The sequence below is a fragment of the Rhinolophus hipposideros genome, assembly GCF_964194185.1.
Source record: "Rhinolophus hipposideros genome assembly, chromosome: 3".
In the NCBI taxonomy this organism is placed as follows: domain Eukaryota; kingdom Metazoa; phylum Chordata; class Mammalia; order Chiroptera; family Rhinolophidae; genus Rhinolophus; species Rhinolophus hipposideros.
Window position 1 is genome coordinate 97,315,630 of NC_138049.1, and position 14,925 is coordinate 97,330,554.

The 14,925-nt window shown below is 39.7% G+C and overlaps 1 protein-coding gene across 1 annotated transcript in view; it reads left to right on the plus strand.

Moving 5' to 3' along the window:
- Positions 1-14,925, plus strand: part of USP49 (ubiquitin specific peptidase 49) — a 46,560-nt gene that overhangs the window by 19,773 nt on the left and 11,862 nt on the right. The window lies entirely within an intron of this gene.

The following is a 14,925-nucleotide window of genomic DNA, read 5'->3' on the forward strand; positions in this document are numbered from 1 at the left end:
GGCAGTCCCTAGGGAGAGATGATGGAAATGCTAGGACCTCACTGGACTTTGAAGCATCTGTATAGAGGGGGCAGCATAGCATTGCAAGGAAGTGAAGTGTTCTCAGAACTTTTGAGGAAATGGTGAATAGACTAGTCTGGCTGGTTGTTTGCATGCAAAGAAAGGGTGTGAGGTAATATTGGGAGCTCGTTTGTGTGGAATACTTTTGGAGGTCTGGCTGAGGAACTTGGACTTTATCACACAGGTAGCGGCAAGCTGTTAAAGGTGGCAGTTATGGGAGTCTGTTGTTTTTAATTGGAGTAATGGTTAATGTTAAATATGGCTTTTGAAGCTCAGGAGAGCTCGTGATGAAGGGAAATGTTAAGTTTGCTTCAAAAATGATAGCTCCACTTTTTATAGCCATAATGCAGGTTACCTGGTTTGGAGGTGCTTATCTATCAGCCTGTAGAAGCAGCACCGGTGTATAACCGTCGTTTGGCCAGCCAGCACTGTTGCTTCATAACTGCTTTCATAAATTTGAATTGCTTGCAAATCTATTCTGCTTACCACACTATTGCTTGTCTGCCTACAATTAACTTAGTACTTACTTTAATACTTTCAAAACCAATATGGAATTTCTGCATCAGTTCACGTAGACACTGGATTACGAAGACAGATTTTCCCAGAGCTTGGAGACCTGCGCTCACGGAGAGGACATGTGGGTCTTGCTCTGAACTTAGCTGCACCCACCACTAAAACAACCCTAAAGGATGCCCAGAAGAAACAGATTAATAGGTAAATTTTACCAGACAAACCATGGAAGAATTACACTGTTTAAGAGAAGAGCTAAAGAGGGAAAGCTACCCCTCTCATTTGTCATAATCTTGTTACAAAAAGAGAATAGTGGAAGAAAATGAAAGACCAATCTCACTTCTGAATATGGGTGTGAAAATTCCAAATAAAATACTAGCCAGTTGAATGTATCATTGTATTAAAAAATAAAATAAAACAGCATGACCAAATAGTTTTTCACTATATACAAAGATGTTTCAACATCAGAAAATCCGTTATTGATAAAACCCAGCTTTATTAATTTTTAAGGGGGGATGGTCATATGATTTTCTTAATAGGTTCAGACAAAAATGAAAATTTTCTTCTTGTACCAAGTTAGGAATAAAAGGGAACTTCTTTAACTCAAAGTTACCAGCAACAACAACAAACCCTACGAATAGACATCATAGTTAATGGTAAAACTGTGGACCCAATTCAAGAGAATCCACAAAGTATTAGTGCAGTTAACATAGATCAGTAACCTGTGGTTGAACTGTATGAATCATTTTTGTAGGTCAAAACAGTCAAATGTCAGGTGCTTGATGTGAGTCAACTTAATACAATAATCAGTCATGTTCCTATATGCTAGTAATAACCGCTTAGTAAATGTATATATTTTTAATCACAATAGCCATAAAACCCTATAAGGTACCCAGGAAATAACTAAAGAAGAAATATGTAAGTCTTGTGGAGGAAACATCTTAGAAAGCTTGAATAAACAGACAGAAACCATGTTCAAGAATGCGAAGACGCACTATCATTAAAAGGTTAATTTTCTCCAAATGAGTTTTTAAATTCAGTGCATTGCCAATGAAAATTTAAGAAGGATTTTGTGTGTGTGTGTGTGTGTGTGGAAATTTTACAAGCTCATCCTCAATTTCACAGAGTAAAGAGGCAAGAAATGGCTAAGACTGCTTTGAAGTGTGGTCCAGCCAGAATTGTAGAATGTCTTCATTGTGATCAGAACAGTGTGGTTATGGGAACAGCCTAGTTAGTCCAGTAGGCCAGCTGAACAGAATAGGAAGAAAATCCAGATGTATTCACAACCTAAATGTAAAACTTTAAAACTTTTAGAAGAAACTATAAGAGAATATCTTTATTACTTGGAGGTAAGAAAGGATTTCATAAAATAAATAAATTACATCGTTTGACTGTATTAACTGTAAATCTTTTTTTTCTTTAAATTAAAGTTTATTGGGGTTAACTGTAAATCTTATCCACAACAAAAGGTACCTTAAACCAAAGACAAGCCACAGACTGAGAAAGGATATTTACAACACATCTAACCAGCAGAGGCCTTGAATCCAGAATATGTAAAAAATGCTAATCATTTAATAAGGAAAAGACAACCCAGTCAAAAAATGGGCAAAGGTTAGTTGATCTCTTGGAATATGTAATGCCTATTATTTTGTTTTTGCCAGTATTGGATATGTTTCTACTAATAGCACCTTCAAAACACTTTAGTTCTTACTGGTTCTGGTAAGTTCCTACTTGAGTGGTAGGTATATTGGTGAGTGTATATTTTGTCAGTTCACAAGAGTGAAAACAAAACGGCCAATGAAAAAAATGGCCAATGAAAAAAACGTTCAGCCTTAGTCTAGTAATCAAGAAAATGAAAATTAAAACAATAAGGTCTCACAGCTCGGGCATGCACTAGCAATGTGACCTTGCAGAGGTTTCTTTATCTCTCTGAGCCTCTTTATTCTTTTTTAAAATGGGATTAAAAAGCACCACTTCATCAAGTTGTCATGATGAATAAATGATATATATTAAGTTTTAGAACATTGCCTGGATGTAGTTAAGTGTTCAGTAAGTGACAGTTGATGTAATTATTTATAATGCACGTTAATTATAAAAATTCTGAAAAATCTAGCCCCAATCAAATTTTATCCAAATGTATTCTCCTTGGAGAGACCCTAAATAGAGAGCTAGCCCTGGCATTGCCGGCCAGCTAACTTCTTACTCCAAGCCCTCCCAGGTGGGCTTGGTGAAGTCCTAACTAAGGCCTGCACCTTAACTCTAAAGGTTCAGGACCTCAGTTTTGTGAAAACAAAACCTGATGACCAGTTTCTTAGGGACTGACTTACGTGGTCAAAATAATCAGAGTGAAGCTTCATTGACAGAAGTAGAACTATTGAGCATATTTGTACTTGAGTTTGGTGGTTATTGCATTCCCCCCCTGGAGGCAAGTGACATGGAAAATCAGTTTTGATTTTCTGTGCAAGGAATCAGTGCAAAGGGAGTCTGCTGAATAGTTTTAGTGAGTGATGGTATCAGACAGACCCTTATATAAAGTAACCGTGTTTACGAATTGGGGGAAAAGCACTGGCCTCCCCTCTGTAGTCAAGCATAGGCTGACGCTCCTCAACAGTCATGGTCTTCCCGGCTCTCTGAGGTTACACAGGGTCACACTGATTGGGTTTGGGGTTCCCCGGAACTCTGCAATCCCTCAGACCTCAAATTTTTGGTATTTTTCACAGGTGGATTACTGTGTCCACTATATATATATATATATTTTTTTTTCAAACTTCAATCTCAGAAGATAAAGACATCTGCTATTTTGGAGACTTTTCTTTCTTTTTTTTTTTTTTAAGGAGGGCGCACCTCACAGTGGCCCATGCAGGGATCGAACCAGCAACCTTGGTGTTACTAGCACCACGCTCTAACCAACTGAGCTAACCAGCTGCCCCTGGAGACATTTCATATCATTGCTATGTATGAACAACAAGGGATGACTCCTTATTTCTTGAACCTGCTCAGTGACATCAACACCTTTCCATTAAGGTCTAGGTTGTATCTGGAAAAAATTCTGTGAGATATTTCCTTTGTAAGCTGGCCTCTTAGAATTAGTAATGCATTAAACAGTTCTTTAGTGGTCTGTTCATTGATCTCTTGGAATATATAACGTCTATTATTTTACTTCTGCTAATATTAGATATGATGTTTTTTATTGATAGTTCCTTGAAAGAAGTTTAGTTCTCATCAGTTCTGGTAAGTTCTTGTATAACTGGTAGGTACAGTGATGATATGGTGTAATGAGGACTTGATTTGTCCTTGGAAATAGGCTGTTAGTGACATTAACTTAAAAATAACAAACTGAAATTTATTGAGATGTCAGGTTCAGACAATACATGTTCATAAATGAAAGGTTTAACTTTATAATACTTTTCTAATTATTTCCATGTATAAGTGAACTACATACACGGTCTGACAATTACATTCGTGAACTCATCCTAGAAAAGGTGTTACATGCCTCACTGCTGAATATCACTACTGTCACCTTTGAAGTACTCCCCTTGGGAAGCTATGCACTGATGACAGTGCCTAGTCCATCCTTCAAAGCAATTTTGGAACTCTTTTTCTGGAATGGCCGTCACAGCTGTCATCGTATTACCCTTGATGTCCTGAATGTCATCAAAATGTTTTCCTTTCAATATTTCCTTTATCTTCAGGTAAAGAAAGGAGTCACTGGGGTCCAGATCAGGTGAGTAGGGAGGGTGTTCCAATACAGTTATTTGTTTATTGGCTAAAAACTCCCTCACAGACAGTGCCGTGTGAGCTGGTGCATTGTTGTGATGCAAGAGCCATGAATTGTTGGCGAAAAGTTCAGGTTGTCTAACTTTTTCACACAGCCTTTTCAGCACTTCCAAATAGTAAACTTGGTTAACTATCCAGTTGGTACAAATTCATAATGAATAATCCCTCTGGTATCAAAAAAGGTTAGCAACATCGTTGCTACAAGTTTGCTAATTGTCAGACCTCCTATATACCTTGTTTCATTTTACCTCACTGATGTTATAATTTGGTGGGTATATACAAGTTCGGCACAGTTACCACAGACAACACAGCAGGGATGCTGGAATAATGATGCAGTTAGGATGGCTCATTTTTTGTTCTCATATTTTTTAGGGACCTCCATCCTGGTGTCCATTACCCCTGAAGGCTCAAGTCTCCCTTCTGTGGGGTCTCAGTCAGTGATTCATACTTCTCTTTCCCCCTTTAGTTTCTTCCTCACTGCATTTACCCATGCAGTGTCCTATCCCTCTGCTTTCCATTCCCTGCTCTGGTCAACGAATCTGCACTTGGTTACTAGCGGTTGATTGGCTTTGTATATTTCCCTTATAAGATTCTATATTTGCTTGTAATGGGGATGTCAGTGCCTTAATCCAAATGGTAGGGACTCACTGTCAGGCCAGGAGGGGTGATATTGTTAAAATAAGAGCAGAGGTGGCTGGGATTTATGGGATTTGCACTATATGAAGTTCGTTGCCTGGGTGTGCCCTGGCCCTCTTTTACTCTTGTGCCTGCTCACTCTAGTTGGGTTCCCAGAAGTACTTCTGCTTTATTCTTATACGAGAGATGAAGGTTCATGTACAGTTCACGTCTTTGAAACGCCTTCTATGCCTTATTTGAAAGAAGGCCCCTTTTATATTTTTGCCACGCAGCACATTCTGTTGGACCTGTAAGTATTCACTGGGCATACCCCCACTGCAGACTGAGCTGAGACGGAATCTGCTTCTTTAATTCAACTGCATTTTATGGTTTGTTTTTAACATCTTAATTGGACTTTTACTATCCTTGCACTGTGTTGTTATAAACCACAATTATTAAAGACCAAAGCGAAAAAGATATTAGAAAAACCCTTTAATTTGATTTTCTCATTTTTAATATAAAAGTGTCCTCTAATTTCTTGTTTAAGATTATTGTATTATGAATGCCTTCTTAGATGACACCATGTAGATAAAATCAGGACCAAATAGTCAGTTACTGTATGCTGCTCACTTAGCCAGCCCTACTTTCAACCCTATGGAGGCAAAAATAACTGTTTTCAGGGATGGGTGACAGGGTGGCCAAGTCAGCCAGTATTTTGGTTCGAGTCAATTACTTTCAGAGTGCAGTTACACAGCCATATCATTTGAGCCTCCCACAGAACTACTCTTTGGAGTAGGCATGATTGCTCCCAATTGTACAGACTGAGAAACTGAGGCTTGTGGTGTACTTTTTATACTCGGAGTGGTAGGGAGGAGGGGTCCTCCGTGTCCGTCCCCTAACAGCCACTCTCCTTCAGAGAAGTTGGTTGGGTATTGAGAGATTTTGCTGACCATTAAACTGGAGTCATGTTAGGAGTTGTTTCATGAAGGAAAGAAAGATTTCTTGAGAGTTGGAAAAGGAATTCGCTTCTGTGGACAATATCTGGTAGTGGCCCCTGGGGAAGTAGAATAGAAATTACCTTGGTACCTTGGCTAATATGAAATTTTAAATGATTGACACTTAACGGATGAAGGCTCTGCTATGTTGCCACTCTGCAATAAGCTGAAGAGGTCTGCACTTCGCTTATGGAAAAGGGGTGAGAGGGTTCCTTTTGCAACAATTAGTGTTTCTAGAGTATGCATAACTCCTTAGGCTCCCCATACACCATAAATATCATCAGACTGCCCGTCTCTAAATCTTATTGTCTAATGAAAACATAATAAACTATATATGCTCTGTGCTTCCTTCAATCATCTTGCTGATACCTGAATTTTTTAAGATTGTTGAAACAGTCTCCTCAGTGCTATATCCTTTTTAAAAATAGATAACACGATTCTCCCCCCCGCAAAAGGTGCAAAGGTTGATGACTTTTGATGATACTTGAGTCTCGATCTCCATCCCCATTTTGCTACCACAGGACATGTGTTACCAGTTTCTTGTTTATCCTCTTAATTGCATGAGAGGGGGGAGAGAGAGAGAGAGAGAGAGAGAGAGAGAGAGAGAGAGAGAGAGAGAGAGAGAGAGAGAGAGAGAGAGAGAGAGAGAGAGAGAGAGAGGCTGATTGGTTGTGTGTGTGTAGTTCTTTTTTAGTCATGATGGCATATTATATACACCATTCTGCCCCTTTGCTTTTTTCACACACTGCATTTTTAATTGGTGTACACATAGGCCTGCCTCTTTAAAAAACAAAACAAAACAAAAAACTACTGGTGGTTTCCATTATATGGCCAATTTATTTAACCCATTCCATTAAAGTGCCTGAGTGTTCTCCTTGTAGCTTCCAATTTTCTCCTTTTGTACATGTGTAACAAATACCCCTTTTGTAGTTGGCCCCTTCTTTTTTGACATATGCCTTCTTAGCTTTTGAAATAAAGTGCCCAAAAGTTGTGTTTCCATTCATGCAAAATATGATGGCCCTCCATCATGACAGATGTGCTTTAGCGTTTTATTGGAGAGGGCATTGGACTAAATATACTGCTATCATTTTTAAGAAATAGGCCATCAGAAATATGGGGTTCCCAGTCCTTAGAACAACTGCTGAAATAGCCGATGCTGCATCTAATTCTGACGATCTAGTTGTGAATTCTAGTCAGATGTTATTTTCTATTCACAGAAATTGTTTCTTTTTTTCCCACTGCAGGCAGTTCCTAACATATATATGTGTCTTCCATACAAATGGCTGGCCACGTGTGGAAAGCCCTCCACAGCCATGTGGGGAAAGTGGGAGGAGGGAGATTCCCAATTTCAGTGCCTAGGCTGCAGCTGGGAAAGCATTTCTTGGCATTTCAAGTTGAAACTTTGAATTCATTTTCTTAGAATAATACATTTGGTAGTAGCTTCCATAGTGGTGGGACTAGCTTTCTGTATGATACTGTAGCTACAAGATGGGCTCAGTAGGCTTTGAAACTGGACCAGGTGCTATTCATAGTATTATTTCTCTGATAAAGGTATTCCAGAGTGGCAAGTGGAAAACAGCCTGTTGGTTGATGTTTGTGAATATTGTGTTTGACCTGTGGCCAAAGTTTCTTCACCAAACGTCACATGGACTGGGAGTACCCTTTATCTGACTGGGATCAGAGAAACAAAAATATTTGGATTTTTTTTTAAATATAATTTTTGTGCTGCTGTCTGCTGTGACTAGAGTGAGACTTAGATGGGTGTAGGATGAGCTCCTTACCACCTGGATGATCAGAGTTTGTGAGGAAGAAGCAGAATGGTTAAAAAATTAGAGAATTTTTCTTTCCCAATCAAGGAGGAAGTTTCAGAAAGAGAAAACATTAGACTAAGCAAGAACATTTCAACAGATCAACTAAAGTGGCTTTGAGTCCCCAAAAGATAAAGACACCCAGGAGATTTTTGTGGGCAAATATCTGCTGAAGTTGTTGTAAGAAATGTTGGGGGGTTACAAAGACGTTCCCACCTGAGTCTATAGGGTATACTGGAGGCCCAGACGGAAGGGATTTTGCTCAAATCCTCTGAGCACCACGGCAGAGAATTTGATGTGTGTGGGCAGTGGGAGGGGGTGCATTTCAAAGTAAAAGTAGACGTCATGGTAAATGATACGAGATGAAAGGTGTCTCATAACTTGTCTCATTGGTGAATGGTTTGTATCCCAAGGTTTTCTTTTGCTATCAGAGAGTATGTTGTGTGCTTTTTTCGTCTTTAAAATTTATGGAGCTTTTTAAGCATACACAAACATAAAGAGAATAGTATAATGAACTCCACGTGCCCATCCACTAGCTTCAGCTATTATGAATGTTATGACAGTCTTGTTTCTATCTATCTTCCTGCCACTTTTTCCCTCTAGAGTATTTTAAAGCAAATTCCATACATCATATTATTTCACCAGTAAGCACTTCAGAGATATCTCTAACATATAAAGACTAAAAATATACAACCACGGTAGCATTGTCACATCAAACTAATAATTCATGTTGTCTAATGCTTGGTCTATGTTTCAATTTCTCCCTTCGTGGGCTGGGGGTAGTGGGGAGGGAGGCTGGAGGGGAGGATGACAAAGGGGCATGAGGAGGCTTTTAGGGGCGCTGGCCGTGTTGGGCTTCGGTTCAGTTCTTTTAGCAAGAGTGCCTTTAGGCGATGCTGCTGTGATCCTTTTACTGCATCACATGAGGGAAGCGTGTAATGTCTGGTTGTCCTACTTTCACTGTAAAATTGGTCAGTGGAGTCCGGTGTCGGCCTTATCCATCCATTGTAAAATTTCCTGTCAACTTTCACCTAGTAGCTTAAGGAACTGTTGCCTAAATTCATTATTTCATTAGGGGTAAATTATTCACACGTGTGTGCGTGCATGTGTATAATTTTTAACAGCTGTACTGAGGTATAATTTACATACGCTAAACTGCACATATGTGAAGGGCACAATTGAAGTTTTGACATGTACACATATGTACGCACACATACTGTGACACACGTGTACATGTAGACGTATATATACATTCTCGAGGCCTACCTAGCTGCCGGAGAGAACACACTGCTTTGGAGGCATGCCACAGGGACAAACCAGGATTCCTCTGGTCCGTTTTTTGAAGGGTGAGCCTTGATTCTCTCAGTGGTGGCGATAGAATTCATCCACGTCGCAGTAGAGTAGAAGACGGAGCCCTGAGTTGCAATCTTGCTGTAGCTCTCGCTGTGCACGGAAATCATGCTAGGGAAGCACCAGGTTTCAGCAAGCGGGCCCCTTTGATCTGGAAGCCGCATGAACTCCTAAGCTCTGGCAGACCTCTTTAATCCTTACACAGCCAAGCTGGCTGCCCTCCATTCCTGGCTGCCGCTTCTCTGCACAGGCACAGGTAACACTGTGTGTGTGTGTGTGTGTGTGTGTGTGTGTGTGTACGTGTGTACATGGGTGGGCATGCGCGCACGCACACTTCCAATATACTCAGAATTTCTCTGACTGTAATGTGAGCAGTCTTCTTTGCCCCCAGTCTACTCTCCTGGAAAAGGGGTTAAGTTTTCGGCACAGACCTCTTTGGCGAGAGTATTAGGTTAATGGATCAAAAAGTCTGATCCCTTGAAGGCCAGCTAGCGCAGCTTTGTCCACAGATGGTATCTCCTGAACCCCGATCAGTCAGCGATATGTGTCTGGATCACCAGGAGACCTCGGTGAGACAGTGTGTATCGCTTGGCGTGTGATCGTCACTGCTGCCAAACAGACAAAAAAGGGCAAAACATGTTCAGTAGCTTCCTCTTGCTAATGTCACTGACAGGAGTATACCATAATGCAGGTATCAGAACGTGAAAATTCAACCTGAGACTGAGTCTCTGCAGGGAAATGGAAAGATTTTACATTCAGAAGTATTTGTAGGACTCGGTGAATATAAAAAAATTGTGGAGTTTTTTTGCTTTAAATGAGTAAATTTTATGGTTATATAAGCTATCTGTGAGATTTAAAATACGTTATCTAACAGAAATGATACTTGACGTTTTAGGAGTAGGTGAGATCACTGAGAGCCAAGGACAGAACCTTAAGGAAAGCCTACATTTCAAGGAAGAGACACATGAACAGTGAAGGTGTGATTACACGCGTAGGAAGAAAGCCAGAAAAGAACAGCAGTGTACAACGCAGGAGTGGATTGTGTGTTCAGTGTCGAGTGCAGACTGGGTGTGGGTGGGGACTGAAGGTGGATGAACTTGGCTGTGAGGAAAGTGCTAATGCCCTCTAAGAAGCCAAGTTCCCCGAAGTGAAGGTGTTAAGGAGCGAATTAAGAGGAAGTTGAAGCTGCACATGACTCTTCTCAGGAACAAAGGAGGCAGAAGGAGAAAAAGCTAGAAACAGTGTCAAGGATGGTGTGGAGACAGGGCAGACGGGGTGTGTGTCTCTCTCCTGTGCACAGGAGAGGCATGGGCCTCTCTGTACCTGAGAGGACGGAGGCAAACAAAAGAGCAGAGACTAAAGGTACCGAGGGCTTAGACCCAACGCTGGTCCTTAGGTACATGGTTAGAGAAGTTGGTGTGTGCTACAGAGCAAAGCTGGTGGTTGTCATTTCCCTGCTCTGTGGCAGGCACAGCCCCCTCCCCTCGGCAAACCTGCGCCCTACATGATCTCTGCTCCTTTTTCATTGAAGAGAGCAGATCCTAATGCAAGCGAGAGAGACAGGCATACCCTTAAATCTGCCGTAACCCGCGGTTACACAAACTCAATCTTGAACGTCAGCACATGATGACTGATGACAAGTGAGTGACAGCACACCTCTCAAAACTCCAGAACGTCATCGTACCATCACCTGTGGCCAAGAGCCACTGCATAAATGGCTGTTCCAGCTCTCAGGTCAAAGCCTCTGGTCCCTTTGAGAGAACTCAGCCCCTCTACGGGTCTGTGAACTGCTGTCTGACTTACAGGTTATCCCTTACCCACCCACCCCCACATTCAGGGAGAATGGTAATGAAGGGGGCAAGTGCTACCCCCACCCCAGTTAGCTACCCCCACACCAGCCCTTTGCCCTTTGTAAAGGATTTCTAAACTGCTTCATTCCCTAACCTCACCCTCTCAGTCTCTGCCTCTACTTTTTGTTTTTTTTATTATTATGTTTGTATTTTTGTTTTTATTTTAGCCATAATGTAAAAATTCAAAAAACTAGTTTCATTATACATATAATACAGCCTCTTAAAGCCCTACAGAATATTCTAGAATGTTGCAGTCTTCCCTTTTTGGGTCATCTGCTTCTTAATATGATCTCTACTTTGTTTTTTAAAATATTTTCTTAATTGTATATTGATATTAAATTACATTTTTCCATATCTCTTGGAAACAAAATGTTAGCCAAAACTAAAGTTTATTTTTAACACTTGTTATTTGGAAAAAAATGTATTCACTGTGTCTCTTCAAGCAGTTCTGCAGGCTCTGTGGTACATGTAATTTAGGGTACATTTAGTAAGTTGAAGGGTTAAAATTCCCTGCACTGTCGCATATGGCAATGAGCAGAATCACAGATGTTGATGATACCACGTAATTAGTATTCTTTTATGTAAATGAAGGCTGTCGGCATGTTACCATAGTGTCTACTCTCTCTGAAGCTGGAATTTATGCCACTTGGTCCCACCAACACCAGGCAGGATTATTCCACTGTCCTTAGTTAAGAGCTGAGAAGAAATCAATACAATGAGAGGAGAAATGGAAATCTCCCCAAGTAGATAAATTCTTTGAATTTTTTTTCCTGTTTTCCTCTTGTCAATTTTTTCCCCCAGAAATTTTATTTCTGGTGATGCAGAAATGCATTTAGGGTTAGCTAAGAAATTTGCTGTTTGTGAATAATTGGAATAGTCCAATTAAAAGACAAATCATATTTTCAAGCTATAGATTTTTGAAAGATAATTGTAGTGTTCAATCGTCTCGTTTTTTTTTTAATAATGTGATAAATCTACAAGTTTCTCATCAGAACAAAAGGCAAGACTGAAAATATTTCATTACCTTTTAATTTACTATTAGTGATATTAATTATAGTAGGGTGCTTTTAAATATTGATTATAGTTTTGAGCCCCATTTGATTCAGATTTTTAAAATAAAACTATGGTAACTAAAGAAGCTAACGCTAATATTTTGTCAGGTTTACTTTCCCTGTTTGCAGACAGATCCAAGGTGTGCCGGACATTAATGTAAAGTTGCCGATCTGCTTAATGATGGAGAACTGTTAGGGCGGGCTGTGTTCTTTCCCAGTTACACTGCAGGCTTATCTCTTTTGGATATTGGGTGCCTGTCACACTAGATGATGTATGTTTTAAGTGGAAGTGTTTGTATGACCTTTGGGAGATATGAAGGAGAAGGGGTATATGTCAGAAAAACATAAAACAGAATTCCTCTTTATGTGATTTAGGGGTGTTAGGCTTTGTTCTTAAAGTGGTCAGAATATATATGAAAGGTGAATTAAACACGTTATCTTTCTTGAACTGAATATACCTTAGATTGTGTTCTCTTTATTCTCTATTTTGTGTATTGATTAAAGTGGCTTTTTTTTTTTTTAGTGTCACTTCTGGGTGATTTCCGTTTCACGATCAGGTACATTTTTCCTCTAGAGAAGCTGGTCTGCCCAGCTTAAATCAGTGTGGTGAGGTGCAAAGTACCCCTGTGTTTTCTTGAATGGATTTACTCTGCCATATGGAAGGTTAGTGAGTTGCCATGACACATTTGTAATGGGCAAAGGGCTGTGCAGGAAAAGATGTGCGTGATCAGCAGATTTATAGATCAGAAAATGAAATCAGAAGAAAGAATTTCCAGAGTGCCCTTTTCATTTGACAGCTCTCCATGGAGAGTGTGTGGAATGGTTTTTTTAGTGTTTTTCTGTTTTGGCTTTTGGTTGTTCCAGCATATTTTTCTTAGCACCGGAGTTGACTTCATAAGGCATCAGTTTTCTGGATGTTGTGTTGCTGTGTTCCCATTCACAGAAATATTCTCTGTAGGTTTTGAAGCTGTACTGTGTTTCATGTGGTAAGATCTCAGTGGCAGTAAAATTCCTGAAGACACATCAAGCCTCCTATTGGCGAAAACGGGGATTTGCCAGGTTTGGAGTTCTAAGAGGCTATTCAGATATAATTCAGTGAATCTTTCAAAAGAAAGAAAACAAAAAGCCGAGTGAACTAAAGATAGTATGTGCTGGTATAGTTAAGTCTGTGCTATCTAATACTGCAGTCATATGTGGCCATTTAAATTTAAATTAATTAAAACTAAATAAAATTAAAAGTTCAGTCCCTCAGTCTCACCAGCCACATTTCAAGTGCTCAGAAGGCACAAGTGGGTAATGAATTAGCACAGTATTGGACAGTGTTGGTGTAAGTGGAACATTTTGAGAAATAAAATTATTTCTTTGATTTCTATGAGGAGTTCTTCAACCCTTTATAATTGACTGGATTTAGTGCAGTGGTTCTCAGGTTTTAATGTACAAATGAATCATCTGTAGAGCATATTTAAATGGAGATTTTTAGACCCCTCCCCAGACTCTGATTCATCAGGTTTGGAGTCGTGACCAGAAATCTGTATGTATAACAGGTTTCCAAGGGAATTCTGATGCTGGTAGGTGATTCAGGAACTAACTACATTTAGAAAAATATGAAATTAGCGAGAAACTTGGAATTGCCCCTCTTGATTCCCCCACCCCCTGCCCCTTTCATTACTGACTTTCTTTTGTGTCCCCAGTAATTGGTTATAAGCATCTGTGTACCCAACTTGATTGGTAATGAGAAAAAAGAAAATGTATTTTTTTGCCATTTCATCTTTTTAACATATGTGTGTTTTAATTTGGCTCTGCCCTACAAAAAATAAACAGAAGTGGTTATTTCAGTACCATTCCTGACCGTGTGGGAAGGTAATTCTGACAGAACACCTCTCTGACCACTAAACCGTTGAGTACCCAAAAGCCTTGAAATTACAAAGGAGTATAAAAAGAAATATATCACATGATCTCTCTGAAGTATATTATGTCTGGTTAGGAAATGGATAAATACATTTAGAGAAATTAGTTAAAGGGCACATAGCAACAAGTTAATAATTAGAAAAATAATAACTACATCCTGACAGTACTCAAAGGAAAAGCACGATCTGACTTGATTGAAAATTATCTTGGTTGCTTTCCTTTGTATGATTTGAGGGTTTCTTATATGGAGACGTGAACTCTGCCATCTGGGATGGACAATAAAAAATGGGAAGGATCTCTCATGTGGTCCTGTGGTATATTTGTGGGTTTTGGCAATAGGACCAAGCCAGGGGGACATCTGGAGAACTAAAGGGATCACTCAGAGTGCACTGCCTTTGGAATGTCTCTGCTTGACACCATAATCGTGGAACTGCATTTGCTCACAGAAATTAAAGGGGAGAAGAAATGGAGGTATAGGGCATTCTCTTTACAAGAGGAGAATGCCCTGTAGGGAACTGCCTGTAGGGAATTTTAAATACTGGTATTGGAAAAAAAACATCTGTCAAGGTTCCCAAGAATAAAAGGTTTTCTTTTAAAATAGTTGTTTAGCATCTTTTCCTTGGGAAAATTGCCCATTAGGCTTCTCTGATGAAAAATATTGAAGAAACAATGTTAGGAAGACAAAACAACAAACAAAAACCACGTTAGTGTGTTACCATTGTTTGGTTAAATACTGTAATACCAGTACCCATTCCACCTCTTGTCCTAAGAGTTAGATCTCTACTCCTAATTCTGTACTTAAACTATCCATTCAGTAAAGAAGTTCGAAGTTTTAACCACCCGTTCTACAAGATGTAAATGTTCTTTCCAAAAAGACACGTCTTAATCCCTCAGGGTTGCTGTTACAAAAAGACCATAGACTGACTGGGTGCCTTTTAAACAACAGATATTTATTTCTCACAGTTCTGGAGGCTGGGAAGTCCACGATCGTGGCACCAGA